This window comes from Hoplias malabaricus, chromosome 11, assembly GCF_029633855.1.
Source record: "Hoplias malabaricus isolate fHopMal1 chromosome 11, fHopMal1.hap1, whole genome shotgun sequence".
NCBI classification, from domain to species: Eukaryota; Metazoa; Chordata; class Actinopteri; order Characiformes; family Erythrinidae; genus Hoplias; species Hoplias malabaricus.
The window spans coordinates 38996298-39012224 of record NC_089810.1 but is presented as its reverse complement, the minus strand read 5'-3'; the positions used below and the strand labels follow the sequence as shown (position 1 = coordinate 39012224).

At 44.6% G+C, this 15927-nt stretch overlaps 1 protein-coding gene across 3 annotated transcripts in view; it reads left to right on the top strand.

Annotated features, from left to right (window-relative positions):
* The first annotated feature begins 15694 nt into the window (after positions 1-15694).
* The window catches only part of fosb (FBJ murine osteosarcoma viral oncogene homolog B), a 9218-nt gene continuing 8985 nt past the window's right edge, over positions 15695-15927 (top strand). For all 3 annotated transcript variants that reach the window (XM_066684613.1, XM_066684612.1, XM_066684614.1), the window contains exon 1: positions 15695-15927. This exon is cut by the window's right edge and continues 101 nt beyond it. The gene's annotated coding sequence lies outside the window, so the exon portion shown is untranslated.

Here is a 15927-nt window from a genome sequence, read left to right as displayed (position 1 = left end):
TGGTGGGTCCAGAGCCTACCTGGAATCATTGGGCGCAAGGCAGGAATACACCCTGTAGGGGGCGCCAGTTCTTCACAGGGCGACACACACTCACACACTAACACCTACGGACACTTTTGAGTCTCCAATCCACCTACCAATGTGTGTTTTTGGACTGTGGGAGGAAACCGGAGCACCCGGAGGAAACCCACGCAGACACAGAGAGAACACACCACACTCCTCACAGACAGTCACCCGGAGGAAACCCACGCAGACACAGAGAGAACATACCACACTCCTCACAGACAGTCACCCAGAGGAAACCCACGCAGACACAGAGAACACTCCTCACAGACAGTCACCTGGAGGAAACCCACGCAGACACAGAGAGAACACTCCACACTCCTCACAGACAGTCAGCCGGAGGAAACCCACGCAGACACAGGGAGAACACACCACACTCCTCACAGACAGTCAGCCGGAGGAAACCCACGCAGACACAGGGAGAACACACCACACTCCTCACAGACAGTCACCCGGAGGAAACCCACGCAGACACAGAGAACATACCACACTCCTCACAGACAGTCACCCGGAGGAAACCCACGCAGACACAGAGAACACTCCACACTCCTCACAGACAGTCAGCCGGAGGAAACCCACGCAGACACAGGGAGAACACACCACACTCCTCACAGACAGTCACCCGGAGGAAACCCACGCGGACACAGGGAGAACACACCACACTCCTCACAGACAGTCACCCGGAGGAAACCCACGCAGACACAGGGAGAACACACCACACTCCTCACAGACAGTCAGCCGGAGGAAACCCACGCGGACACAGAGAACACACCACACTCTTCACAGACAGTCACCCGGAGGAAACCCACGCAGACACACAGAGAACACACCACACTCCTCACAGACAGTCACCTGGAGGAAACCCACGCAGACACAGAGAGAACACACCACACTCCACACAGACAGTCACCCGGAGGAAACCCACGCAGACACAGGGAGAACACACCACACTCCTCACAGACAGTCACCCGGAGGAAACCCACGCAGACACAGAGAGAACACACCACACTCCTCACAGACAGTCACCCGGAGGAAACCCACGCAGACACAGAGAGAACACACCACACCCCTCACAGACACTCACCCGAAGGAAACCCACGCAGACACAGAGAGAACACACCACACTCCTCACAGACAGTCACCCGGAGGAAACCCACGCAGACACAGGGAGAACACACCACACTCCTCACAGACAGTCACCCGGAGGAAACCCACGCAGACACAGAGAGAACACACCACACCCCTCACAGACACTCACCCGAAGGAAACCCACGCAGACACAGAGAGAACACACCACACTCCTCACAGACAGTCACCCGGAGGAAACCCACGCAGACACAGAGAGAACACACCACACTCCTCACAGACAGTCACCCGGAGGAAACCCACGCAGACACAGAGAGAACACACCACACCCCTCACAGACACTCACCCGAAGGAAACCCACGCAGACACAGAGAGAACACACCACACTCCTCACAGACAGTCACCCGGAGGAAACCCACGCAGACACAGAGAGAACACACCACACTCCTCACAGACAGTGTGTGACTGCGACACCTACCTGCTGCACCCCTGTGCTGCCCACCACTTTTAATTAGATGGACTGATATTCTACAAACCATTTGACATACAGCACAAATTACGGTATATCACTTATTATTATATTATCTCTCCTGCATTAACTTCTATTATTTTATAAGCCACATTTTTATGATCCGTTTAAGACATTCCTGGCAAGAATGTGCTGACTTTGATATTGACCAGGACACGAAGAGTATGTTTTGGAATGCATCTTATTTCTCTAAAGTCTAAAGCAAAACAAATGTTTGGAGGAGGATGTGAATTATTAAAATATGTTTTGCCATATCCTACACATGTTATCTTCCTTCGGGCATGTGTTTTATTTAGCACACAACTTTTGAAATAAAATAAAATCAGTGGAGCCAAATATAAATGCAGGCCATTCATTTTATAGTAGAATATTTCTATATAATGCTGTGCGTATACCAGCACCCACACACACACAGAGTGCTAGGAGAGTGATTGTGGGTATTAAAAGCGATGTCTCAGCAGCACTGCACGCATCGCCTCTATTCTTATCACTCTGACGCCACGCACGGCGTCATCACGCCATCGCTCCCTCCTCCGCTACGTTCTCCCTCCATCCCTCTCTCCGCCGCTCTCTCTAGTAACTGTCTCAGCATGCTGCCTCCTCCCCTCACTCACCCCTCCTTCCCTCGTTCACTCTCTCTCTCTCTCTCACACACACAGTGGCGTACACTTGCTCACACACTTTTTATACACTCTTGTCCTTTCTCCTCAACTCCTATTTATAGAGGCGTATTTATAGGAGCGCTAGCAGAGGTTGCCCCCGGCAACAGTCCAAGCTCCTCTGGAAAAGGGAGAAAGAGGAAGAGAGGGAGTCACATCCACATCTACCACTACTCTTCCTCTTCCTTTTCCATTTATTCACAAGTGGCTCTCAAAACTTTCCTCTGAGAATCATCTCCTCTGCTCACATCCAGCTCCCTGCACGTTTTTCTCTGTCTCTCTGATAAGCTTTAACAGAAGGGACTGGTGTTGGGCTACTTGGAGAAAACCTCCAGTTCATTCCAGGGAAACACACCCCTTCTGACCACACAACCGTATCAGTGCTGATAGTACAGGCCCAGATGAACACACACACACACGTGGGTTTCCGCCGTCTAAAAACACTTTGGAAAGGAGATTAAACAAATGTGTGTTAGTGGAATGCGCTACAAATTGACTACAGGAAACAGTTCTCTGTGATTTATTACATGTCAGAGTAGTTTTTAATATATTTTAATTAGAATCTCTCAGTTTGTTTCGGAGAACATTAAAATCAAAAACAACGAAGCTTGGAGCTTTAATTGAGAAAATCACAGCACGCAGCTCACAGACGAAAAAGCACCTTGATATTACGGCTTCAACAACGTCATAAGAAATAAATGTGTATTAGGTGAGGCCTGAGAAAAAAACTATGTGCTGAACTTGTGTGAGAGAGAGAGAGAGAAAGAGAGAGAGAGAGAGAGAAACGGAGATCGTAAGCTGAGATTCAATCCATATTTCAGCAGAAACATAATGTAATCTAACTACTGACCTAAACAGTAGCGGTGCTGTATTTACACCTCCAAATGAAACCGCTGAAACATCACTGGACTCTGTAAAACTAGTTAATTATGGGGAGGAAGTTGTGGCCGAATTTGCGTTAAAATAAAATGAACACGTTAAAGTTTCCAGATTAATGACGTGAGCTGATGTGTTAACGTTGCTGTTGGGATGTGTAATGTGCAACAGAGAGAGACCAGACAAAATGGCTACCAAGTTGTTTATTTTCAGTGTTTGCAGAAGCCATATTTCACATATAATTACACAGTGGCCTCAACTAAATTTACTACCCTGGGTTTCAGTGTTGTTTAGTCATCCTTTGCCTTTATAACAGTTTTCTCTTCATGGGATGTCTTTTCAGATTTTCATACACATCTGTCAGATTCTCAGTAAAGGCTTCTTGAGAGCTCATTCTTCCTTAATGTCTCCTGACAAATGAATAACTCTGAAACAAGTGAACGTATTAGAATCAGTTCAAAGCAAAATGCTTCTGAGTGCTTTAAAATGTTCATACATTTTTCCTGAATTCCTACAAAAGCTTAAAACACCAGCTGAGTCCTCTCCAGTTTCCTTAATGCAACCCTTCGGCCACTAAAAACGATACATTTACATATTTTAGAAATATTATTTTTTGCTGTGGACGCCAGTCCCCGTGTGTTTCCATCTTCCTTTATGAACCCCAACATACGCAGCCATTCATAGTGAGCACAATCCTTACCAGAGGCTTATTCATTGACCCCAACATATGTACCCTACACAAGCAGTGCCCCTCATCAAGGAAAAACTACACGAGTGACTGATGTATACACTTTAAAAATACAATACATTCTCTCTAGATATTTTGACATATGACAGAACAATCTCCGTGTTTTATTTACTTTTATTTTTAGAGGAGCTGGATGAGAGGAGGGCGGCACGGTGGCGCAGCAGGTAGTGTCACAATCACACAGCTCCAGGGACCTGGAGGTTGTGGGTTCGATTCCCGCTCCAAGTGACTGTCTGTGAAGAGTGTGGTGTGTTCTCCCTGTGTCCGTGTGGGTTTCCTCCGGGTGACTGTCTGTGAGGAGTGTGGTGTGTTCTCCGTGTCTGCGTGGGTTTCCTCTGGGCGACTGTCTGTGAGGAGTGTGGTGTGTTCTCCCCGTGTCCGTGTGGGTTTCCTCCGGGCGACTGTCTGTGAGGAGTGTGGTGTGTTCTCCCTGTGTCTGCGTGGGTTTCCTCCGGGCGACTGTCTGTGAGGAGTGTGGTGTGTTCTCCCCGTGTCCGTGTGGGTTTCCTCCGGGCGACTGTCTGTGAGGAGTGTGGTGTGTTCTCTCTGTGTCTGCGTGGGTTTCCTCCCACAATCCAAAAACACACGTTGGTAGGTGGATTGGTGACTCAAAAGTGTCCGTAGGTGTGAGTGAATGTGTGTGTGTCTGTGTTGCCCTGTGAAGGACTGGCGCCCCCTCCAGGGTGTATTCCTGCCTTGCGCCCAATGATTCCAGGTAGACTCTGGACCCACCGCGACCCTGAACTGGATAAGAGTTACAGACAATGAATGAATAAATGAATGGATGAGAGGAACATAATAGGTTCCTATGGATGAAATGAGTCAGTCTGCAAACATTCTTCCATTTATCGTTTGTGAATACCACTGACTTCCACTGAGCATTTCCTAATTTGGAATTGTTGCATTAATCATAGCTGAGCTTCTCAGTAATTAGTCTCTGTACCAGACAAATCTGGCACTGGATCTGTACAGTCATTATGGCAACGTACCTTGGCAGTCCGAAAGTATATATAGGGTGTGTATTTCTGTCCCGTATTTTATTTATTTGTTTTTTTTTTAACAGAAGCATAAAATCACATTCATAAAAATAATTGATTAAGCTTCATGTAGAGAGCTTTGCTAATTTTTTGTATCGAGCTTCAACACAAATCTGAGTCTGCACTTCTATAAAGTGCTGATTTATAACAATTGTTAAAAAATAAATCATCAAAGGGGATTTAAACACCAGAAAGCTTTAAGTGGTGCTTTTACAATTGCAGGATTTTTTTTACAAAAAAATGCAGGATTAAGATTTCTTTCCCAAGGAAGCAATCTAACTACAACTGTCACTAATATTTATTTGTGTTATTTTTCTTATTCTATGTGTTATTTTAGCATTTCATTCATTATCTGTAACCCTTATCCAATTCAGGGTCGCTGAGTGCAAGGCGGGAACTCTTCCTGGAGGGGGCACCAGTCCTTTACAGGGCAACACACATTCACTCACACACTCACATGGACTTTTGAGTCTCCAATCCACCCACCAACGTGTGTTTTTGGACTGTGGTTGGAAACCGGAGCACCCGGAGGAAACCCACACAGACACAGGGAGAACACACCACACTCCTCACAGACAGTCACCCGGAGGAAACCCACGCAGACACAGGGAGAACACACCACACTCCTCACAGACATTCACCCGGAGGAAACCCACGCAGACACAGGGAGAACACACCACACTCCTCACAGACAGTCACCCGGAGGAAACCCACACAGACACAGAGAGAACACACCACACTCCTCACAGACAGTCACCCGGAGGAAACCCACACAGACACAGAGAGAACACACCACACTCCTCACAGACAGTCACCCGGAGGAAACCCACACAGACACAGGGAGAACACACCACACTCCTCACAGAGCGGGACTCGAACTCACAACCTCCAGGCCTTCCGGGTAGGCTCCAGACACACCACGACCCTGAATTGTCATAATATTTTAGCAGCAGCCATGTACAGATTTTAAAAATATTTTAAGCTTTTTTCTCCCAACTATTAATAAAATAATCCCCATCAGATATCATCTTTCTGTGAGGGACATGGGTTTATCACCATGCTGTGGAAAATTGGGACTTTCTCTAGACTGGAATTTTTCAAAATCACAATAATTTAAAGAATTTAAAGGGTTCCAAACCCTAATTTTAAAAGCCTTTTGTCCCGAATGTTTTAAAGTGTAGAAGTATACACGCCCCAATCCCTGGCACTGAACCTCAGATTCCTGATGAAGACAAGTGTGCTGCAGCTTGGAGAACATGTGTTTCTGTGGTTCTGTGACGTGCTGGGGGAATGAATAGATTCCGCCAACGATTTGCCCACCTCCCTCCATCTGTGTTCCTCTCATCCCCTCCCTCGGCCCACTCCACTTTGCCCTTATTGATCCGGCTGCCAGCCTGCAGTGACACGGCTCTGAGCCTGTTCCTGCCAGCCATAGTAATTCAGTGCCGTACCACCGGGGGTGGCTCCAGGAATAGAGCCAGATTTGTAGTGCAGCATGTGGGGGTGTATTCGCCAGGGTGGGGGAGGGCTGTGGAAGTCATACATCCAGCAGGAGCAGGAGAGCTGAGGGTAGCTTGTATAAGGAGTCTGCCAAGATGCAAATATAGACCTGGCTGGTTGTTGATGTTGATGAACACAATACTAGTGAAGCCGTCACCATGGTGTATTTAAAGACACGCTGGCATGGGGTCCTTAATGTATTTTTACGGTACTGGTAATTGCGTGATATTTTAGAGACAGAAAGCTGGATGTGCCACAACGCCTCTCTGCTCCATAAGCTTGCATCACATCCAGAGCTATTTACCAGCCAGTACAGTCACTGAAATCCATGGCAGCTTTTCTATAAATGACCTCTTTCATTAGCGAGCGTATGGGATTCACTGCTTACGAAGTAGAGCAACAATATGGGGAAAATGTCAACTCTTTTGGGTGTGAATACATCACTTACTGACTAATGCATCACTCAAATTATATTTGACTGTTGGCACCCACACTGCATGTTTACTGGCATTTGTGTTCGGTTTACGTCAACTCATTCATTATCATACCCCACCAACTACAATGGAGTTCCAACTGTAGTTGGAATGCCCTTTATCCTGTTACTACGTATAAAATGATGAGCAAGAATGGAATCCATTACATAAATCACAGATTTGGATAGCTTAACATCCTTTCAGACCCATGTCAGTCTTGTGTGGTTGTCATAGTTACGGAGGGTATATTATCACGTAGCAACGGTTCACCAAAAATTACAAACAAGTAAAAGCAGATACTTAACGATGTGTTGATACGTTGTTTGGTGATGCACACTGACGTTTTTTTCGGTGCTACCGATTGTACTGCTGTTATGTACATCTCATACACAGTACCCATCAAAAGTTTGGACACATCTCCTCATCGGTGATTGGTGGAGTAGAGCTAGTCACTGTATAGAGCTGTGTACCAGCCCCTACCTCTGCACAACCCTAGTTACGCTCTCAACGGTTCTACAGATGAACTCTCGACGAGGCCACGGCTGTTCACTGAAAACCGTTCCAGGTGACGACCTCATGAAGTCGACTGAGAGAACGGAGAGAGCGTGTGAAGCTGTCGTCAAAGCAACAGGGGGCTACTGTGAAGAGTCTCAAGTATAAAACGTAAAAAGTACCATTGAATGAGACGGTGTCCCAACTTTTGACTGGTGCTGACCCAATACCAAGGAAACCCTCCCTGAGTGGGCGTGTCCAAACATTTGACGGGGACTGTTTTCTATCGTCTTGGCAAATGTAAAATAATCAAGATCCATCTCACGTTCAAATCTATCTTGAAATGCAGTACACCACTCTTCACCTTCCACCAATCCGGCCATAAGGGTTTATACATGAACATCAACACCGTATATAATGAATTAAAAACTAATTCAAAGATAAATACAGAGAGAGATTAGTGGAGAAATACACATACATCCGTGGCAGTGTGGCTGAATCACGGCTGTGGTGTAGATAAGATGAATCAGATATAATCACAGGTGTGCAGACGGTTAGTGAGTGTAAAACAGGTTGGCCATGAGCCTCAGACTGATTCATTAACTCAGGTTTATGGGCAGGAGCCACGAGGAACAAATGCTAATACCAAGGCACTGTACAGAGGTGTGATGATGACGATGATGTCAGAGGAGAAGATCGGTAATTACAAGAATTAACTACCAATAAATATGCCTTGGATAACAACCGGTTCTATACGATAGGTTCATCGTGCCATTGTTCTTTAAAACACAGACCCACGATAAAGGCCTGACTAATTAAAAGAAATGTAATTATCGCTAAATTGGTTTGGGCTCAGTTTTATGACATTACAATGCCGGTTTAATTGTAATTGTTCTTGATATCACATGCCCTTTCTTTGTATTTTCAAATGGTAGGATTCTTAAAAGCAGAACATCTCCTCCTTAAGACAATACTCCCCACCAAGAGCTCTCGATTGGAAATGTCACATATTCCAAAGTCAATCTCGTCTGATAATTAAACAAAATATGCATTCTCTGGAGCGATGGAGCTCTGTTTTAAAAGGAGTTTGTCCCATAACGTAGTCCTCCAACTTCAGCATCTGACCTCCATCTCACCTCTTTCTCTCTCTCAGCTCTTGTGGCTGAACGCTATCCAATTCTCACAGCAATATTTCAGCATATAACCTCACTGTTACAGCAGTAAGGGGTGGCAAACTCCTTATTGATGAACAGGAGTCTACGTACTACATATTGTACTTCGGTGTTACTTCCACTTCCTTCAAGGAAACGACGTAAGACTTCCTCCAATGACCGAGAGATCATCGCTACAAGCTTCTTAAAGCATTAAACATTACACGTAATAGTATGCCTTATAGTAAGAGACATCACACACGTGTTTTAGATTCGATTTACACGTGCAGTTTACCAAGTATGTGATTATTTAATGCAGTTTACACGATGGTAATTGGTGAGTCATAAGCTTCTATTGATTAGCAGGTATATTAGCGTGTTAGCTCCCATCGATCTGTTGACATGCCTTTGCTGTAAGGCTAGACCACGGCTGTAGGGAGTCGAACTAGGTTTGCTTGAACTGTGCTGGAGATAACTGACCTCCAGTGATGCTGCTATGTGTGGAATGGTGGGAGCGTCCAGCTCGTTGGCTGCTCCCTACTTCTGAGTGCACAGCACCGGAGTGGGGCGAGTGAAAGAGTGGGTGAGAGGCAGAGAACACGGATGACGAAGAGAAGCAGAGGGAGGTAGTGATGAAGAGAGGGGTGGGGAGGAGGGAGAGTGCAGGTAGGGACAGTTTGTCTTCCACCTGACGTGTGCAATGTGCACTGACTGCACCCCCCCTTCGGTCTTTCCCTCCCACCTGCTCTTTCTCTCTCTCTCCCTTTAACGTCCCTCACAACCTCCCCCAGAAAAATAGGGCAAGTGTTGCATAAGCACTGGAGGAGTGGGGGAGAGGAGCTGGAGAGAGAGAGAGAGAAGGTGGGGGTTGAGATAGAGCACTGGAGAGATTGATGGAGATAGAGAGGAGGAAGAGAAAGAGTGCCCTCTCTGGCTCTCTCACTTTCTCTCTCTCTGATCCAGCATTGCGCTGGCTGTCTGGCAGAGGGCCTGCTGAAAGTAGGCTACGTTTGACGCGCTTCAGGGTAATTCTGCTTGAGTCACACTGCTCCGCCGAATGCTAAACCCACTGATTGCACTGCATGGCAGCTTTAGCCTCCCTCGTTGCAACGTCTTACATGATAGTGTCAGATGGTCTTGCCAACAAAGGAAAGATAATTGGAGGATGTCTCGCATTTGTACCTCAGCATCGTTCTTCTCAAAAGGTATTTTTAGGGATTCTGTACCCCATTTTTGGACAGTAATCCCTTCTACATTTGATGGCATTCTGACATTTGTGAGGTCAGGTAGTGATTCCAACAATGCTTCATATTTGCCAAGTGCACAGTCCAAACGTCAAGGAGCCCATTTCCTTTAAAACATTCCACAGCAGTGAATGTGGCCACTGGAATGCTGTTGTACAGTTAACATCTCCATGATATCAAAGCAAGACACACTTTCCTGTTTCTTCGTCACTTCCTCGCTCACGAGGCGGCAGTCCCGACAGGATGTTGGGAACGTAATGGAGAGGAACACTGGCGCAACATAGCGCTGGTTGCATTTGAACTTGTGGTCTGTCACTGGATGATGAAGTCATAAAAGATGACCATTATTTAGGTCAGGGTCAGTCATAGCCCACACTGAGCTGACTGAGGTAGGCCTGCTTGCTTTTACCAACATAGACGCCTCATGGTAAACCTCTGGTGTAAATAAGCTCACCACACTAGTCGTTTTAAAGCAAATGACTTGGTTCCCCTGTCTTCAGACTGGGAGGGCTGTCCTTTGAGGCTCAGACATGGTGGGAGTTATACGTTTAAGCTGTCTGTCTGAACAGAGTGACCCTAAAGACAGAGAGGGAACCACATGTCGGCTGGGTGATCCTCCTTCCCTCAAAGAACTGTTTCCCAAACCCAACTTCTTCATGCATTCCACAACTAGCGCAGACAGACAGACAGACAGACAGAGAGCCAGTCACAAAGAGAGCAAGGCAGGCAGAAAAATGACCTCATACTGCTGGACATGCCAGATGTTTCCAGACGCGACCAAGTGTTTCCCCACTTAGGAGCAACCCGAGAGGCCAAAGAATTATCGAGAGAGAGCGAGAACACACTGACTGCGACACACTGACTTACTTATTAATACACGTTTAAACAAAAATGATATAAAAAAAACGGAAAGGTCACTGATCAGGTGATTTTTACATATACAAAGACATATATATATACATTGATATCAATTCATATATGAATACTACAGAGTTTGGGTATGTCTCGTATGAAGGATATATACAAGAAAAGGTCATTATATTTGTTACTTATGTACATCTGCCGCGTTTATTTGGACAAGAGCCTGGTGTCTCTGTCGTGTCAGTAGAGCGCACAGGAGGACTATAAAAACAAAGTAAACGGGAGGTAGGAAGGCAGTCAGCCAGGTTTAGCTCAATAGCAGCAGATGTTCGGTGCCGGTGTAGCTCTGTGTGTCCCTGCGAACACAGCAGTCCCCTCGTACGCAGCCAACAGAAGCCTGAAAGTCAAAAAGTCTGTAAAGTTTTTCAAATAAAGTGGCTCGGAAAGCTTACACAGAACCACCATAAATGTATCTGCTTTATCCATTCTTTGACAGCCAGATCTGGCACCGTGTGGAATATTTTAGGAAGATTTCGTTCACTGCTGATGGGAAATCAGCACAAGGGTTATGTAATGGTGTCTAGTGAAAACAGCCAAGAGGGGCGTTCACAGCACCGTCCTGTGGTGGGACGGGCCTCGCTGTTGCCTGGTTACAAATATTTTGGGCAGGGAAGTGGGCAACGACGTCCCGCCTCCCCAGAAAATGGGCCACTCTCGTGATTGCTGCAGGGGGCTTGATCTGTACTGAGACCACAGACAGGAAAACAGAGAGTGCAGAAAACAAATGCCTCTCTGTCTGGGTTTCGGCAAGCTCCTCCTATCAAACGTTGAAGGTTTCACCTTACTCCTAGTGCAAGAGCATTAGAATAAACAAACTAAATATAAATAAGCAACTCCGAACCAAAGTTTAAAGAGTTCAGAGAACGTGCATTTCATTATAAATCACTCTGGGATAAAATGAAATGCTCTTTAAGCAAGACATAACCCAGTTGTGTAAATCAACTCCATCATAAATGTAACCCTGATAATATATTATCATAAAATATAACATATGGCCTATGAAGACTTGGTGAAAATATTAATAGCTACACAAAACCCTGCTCACTGCAATAAAAACAAACTTGGTACTATAGGCAACCATGTTCTCACCCAAGATTAAGTTAGTTAAACTTGCAGTTTACACGAATAAGTTACTTATCCAAATAACAACATCGTCTGCCCAGATGAATAACCCAAAACATGGTCCTGCAGTTAGACTCATTACAACAGTCACGTATCGCCATTTTTCCTGCCACAAGAGACACATGATAAATACTAACAGACACTGGGACATAGAATGAAAAATAAGTGTTTCTGAGAATAATGCCACAGTTGATAAAAGTCCCGAGCTCTCTGTGGGTCTGAAAATGGTTTAGGGTTCTGGCCAGGGTTCTTGGCTAATTGTTAAAATTGCTTCAAGACGTGGTTTAAATCCAGCTTGTGTATGAACAGTGGCTGGGGCACAAATGCTGAGATGTTATAACGTTAACGTCCCGGCTCTGTGTAGCTCCTTTGGCTAAAGTCTTGGCTTATACGTTGAGACGGCTGCTGTAAGCAGATATTATTCTTTAGTTTAGCGTTCGTGCTTTTTATAAACAAACGTGTCTGCACCTAGGAGCAAACCAGCAAGTTTTCATCAACTCCGCGCACATATGTTGCTAGTCTGCAATGCTAACTACTTAGCAGTGCTTAACGTTAGTTGTGGTTAGCAAACAGGCTAACGGCAGACCCAGCAAAGACGGTACAGACGGAGTCAGACGCTGCTGGAGGTCTGAACTGAGATATTTCAGCTCGAGAGGTTCGTCGAAAGACGTGAACACAATCTTCGTGGAAAACTTTTCAGGTTTCCCTAAAACCTCGGGTTATAAGATTCTTAAGCGCCAAGAATGTATTGTTCACGAGTGAGTCGATTCTTTGAATGACTTGCGAATCGACACTTGGGTAGCCTATTTACATTGTGTGTAAAGTGCAGGCCAGGTTCTCTTTGAGATTACTTTGGGACATTCTAACATTAGTGGTTTAGTTTTTTCTGTTTTTTCTAGCTACGTGATTTTTCTATGCTTAATTTCTTAAGATGAAGGCCTCTCATTCTTGTTAAAATATTTTTTAAATAACAAAAAACATGAGTAAACAGGTGGCCAACGCTCAAATCAGCATCCAAGTCGTGTCTCTCCTACGGGAAACTATAGAAAACAGGTTCTGAAAATTAATCCATTGTGATAGTCACTTTATTCTATAAATGTACTATAGAAGTACATAAATCTACATGTACTTTTTGTCTATTATACAGAGATCAAATGTACTTGATTCTGGATTGTGTAGTATGAAGTATAATGTCTCTTGGCAAATTTGGGGATTTGAGTTGTGCTAGAGAATGAAGAGTTTGGAGGAGCTGAAAGGGTCGGTCCTGTGAACCGACTCGATTGATCTGATTCACTGAACTATTCCTTGTGGCATCACTAGTGCGCCGCCCCTTCCACTGTTACCACGGAAACATGGTTGCTGCGCAACAAAAACAAAAAAAAAAAAAAAGAGAGAGAGAGAGACAGAAAAAAAAGAAGACCGGCTCGTCATGACGTCTTTGCGTCAGACGTGCTGGAACGGCGTTTCCATGACGACGCAACGCCTGTACACACACATGCAGAACGGGCTGTGAGAGGAAGCCACATGCTACCGCTGCTTTCTGTGTGTTCGACTTGTTGTTTTGTAAACTAAACAGATCTCCAGACTAAATCAGACACCCCGTGGAGTAACAGGAGGCACATTGCAATTCAATACACCCTTAATTATGGTTTAATGTTGAGCTAAAATAACTGCATAGCTGTACCTTGTAATGTGACTTACAGATTATAAAACTGTAGCCATAAGAGCTGTCATCACTAACAGCAGCAGTCCTAACCCAGAAATATGTGGCTGGGTCGCCTGTGTATCCTCTTCTCACTCCTTCCCCGTTTAACATCCCACATATGCTATGATGTGATGTTTTTCTGACGTAGCAATGTTCTTATCGTTGATATTTCTGGTAGATATTTTTTATATGTACACGCTCGCCATTAGTCATCCTATTTGAGTAGCAGGCTCCTACCTGCCACTGGACCAGAACACATCGTTCTTCATCAATGACGTTCACATGCTGACTAATTGTTGCTATCCTCTCTCTCTCTCTCTCTCTCTCTCTCTCTCTCTCTCTCTCTCTCTCTCTCTCTCTCTCTCTCTCTTTCTCTTTCTCTCTCTCTCTCTCTCTCTCTCTCTCTCTTTCTCTCTCTACCTCTCTCTCTCTCTCTCTCTCTCTCTCTCTTTCTCTCTCTCTCTCTGTCCCTCTCTCTCATTCATTAAAATCACGGATAATCACCTCAGTGAGAGTGACATAATGAACGTACATATATCCACCAGTCAGTGATTAAAAATTGAAAGCCAAAGATGTATTTCCTACTCTCACTTTTGTTAAATCCACCTCTAATCCGGATAACCCCGCCCTCTCCATGTGATTGGCTAGAGCGTCGCAGATACGCTGGTCTCGTCACTATAGCAACCGTCAAACTTCATAAAACACGAGCCTGTTTATTTGTATCTTTACATTTGACATGGATTTATATTTTGTATAAATATATCACAGTATTGTATGGGATACCAGTATGTGTCTTAATCCTAGGAGGAGAAAACGGGTGGAGGGGGGGGGGGGGGGGGGGGGGGCTTGCTCTGGAGTTTTCCTCCAGGTTTCTGCCCTACGTTCCGCCTCACAGTAGGCATTAACTATCAGTGTTGTTGTTTTTCTTACACCAGGTTGATATGTTCCACCTATACAACCTTCAATACCTACCTGCTGTTTGAACCAAAGGCGTTAGGCTGTTGTTAATAATATATTAAAATATATGAAATAATAATAATAATAGAAGATACAACTATGTATTACTTTACTGGGAACCCAGTAAACAAGGAACGTCCCTGGACGTTCAAAATAGGTCTAAAAGTAGTCTGTCCGTCAAGGACATATTTTAAACGTCAATGGACGTCCAAAATCCATCTTTATAAGTCCAAAATGCGTTTTATAAAAGTAATTTATTTCAGGACCAATTAAAAACGTCAATGGACGTCCAAAATACGTCTAATAGTCGTCTTTTCAATGTCTGTGTTTGGACGTCTTTTCAACTTTCATTTTCAACCTTAAGAGAACGTTGATTAGACGGCAGTCATGACGTTATTTCAACGTTGAATCAACGCCTAAATGTTTACTGGGAAGGCAGAAATATTAGACTAATATGTCACGAGGGATTGTTTTAATGTGCTCATAATGTAGAAACGATATTGTTAGGGACAGAATGTAATACACGCAATCTGTCCAAAGTTTCTAAATCTTAAAAAAATATAACGTAGCAGACTCGTGCGCTTAAAAGTTATGCAGTTGCCTACAAATATTTATCTGTGATCTGGGTATTTATGTTTATATTTTGTTTGTTTTTATTCGTGTTCTCGTGATCTGCGTTTATGCGGTTTCTGTAACTGAACGTTCCTCTTTCAGACAGTGTGGAGCGTACGAAAATCGCGTATTAATTAAAACATAATATTAGTACGATTAGTACATTATTATATTGTGGATCTAAGTTGGCAGGGTTTATTTATGCGTTTTGAGCTATAAAAACCTAAAAAGTATAAATACTTTTATTCAGCAATAAAAATACAAAGCAAAAATATGTCTAAATAAAAATAGAAATATCTCGTGGAAGCGAATAGTAAACGCTGCTATTCTGGACCGCTCCGTAACGGTTGTGTGGGTGAGGGAATCCCTTCACGTCATTGCCTAGGAGACCGAAAACAAAAACAGTGAGACGGCGAGCCATATATGGGCATGTACGTCAGCGGAACTCCAGTAAGGGGCGGAGACAGAACTCCCTACTTTACAATGTGCACTCAGATGGCTTCATTCAGAAGAGGAACAGCTCGGCGCGCGGAGAAAGCCACTCCGGCAACTTTCATTCTTTCTTGTGTGTGTGTGTTTTTTTTTTTCCATCTTTGTGAACACACACGCGTCACGCCGATGGAGGGATACCATGTTTCATTTCGTGGATTTATAAATGCACAACTTTAAAAGAGATAAAGGAGCACAGCGCTGAGGATTGTATCCCGGAGACTTGGAGTGGAGTTTTGAGAGATTTTGGTGCATTTTGCTTG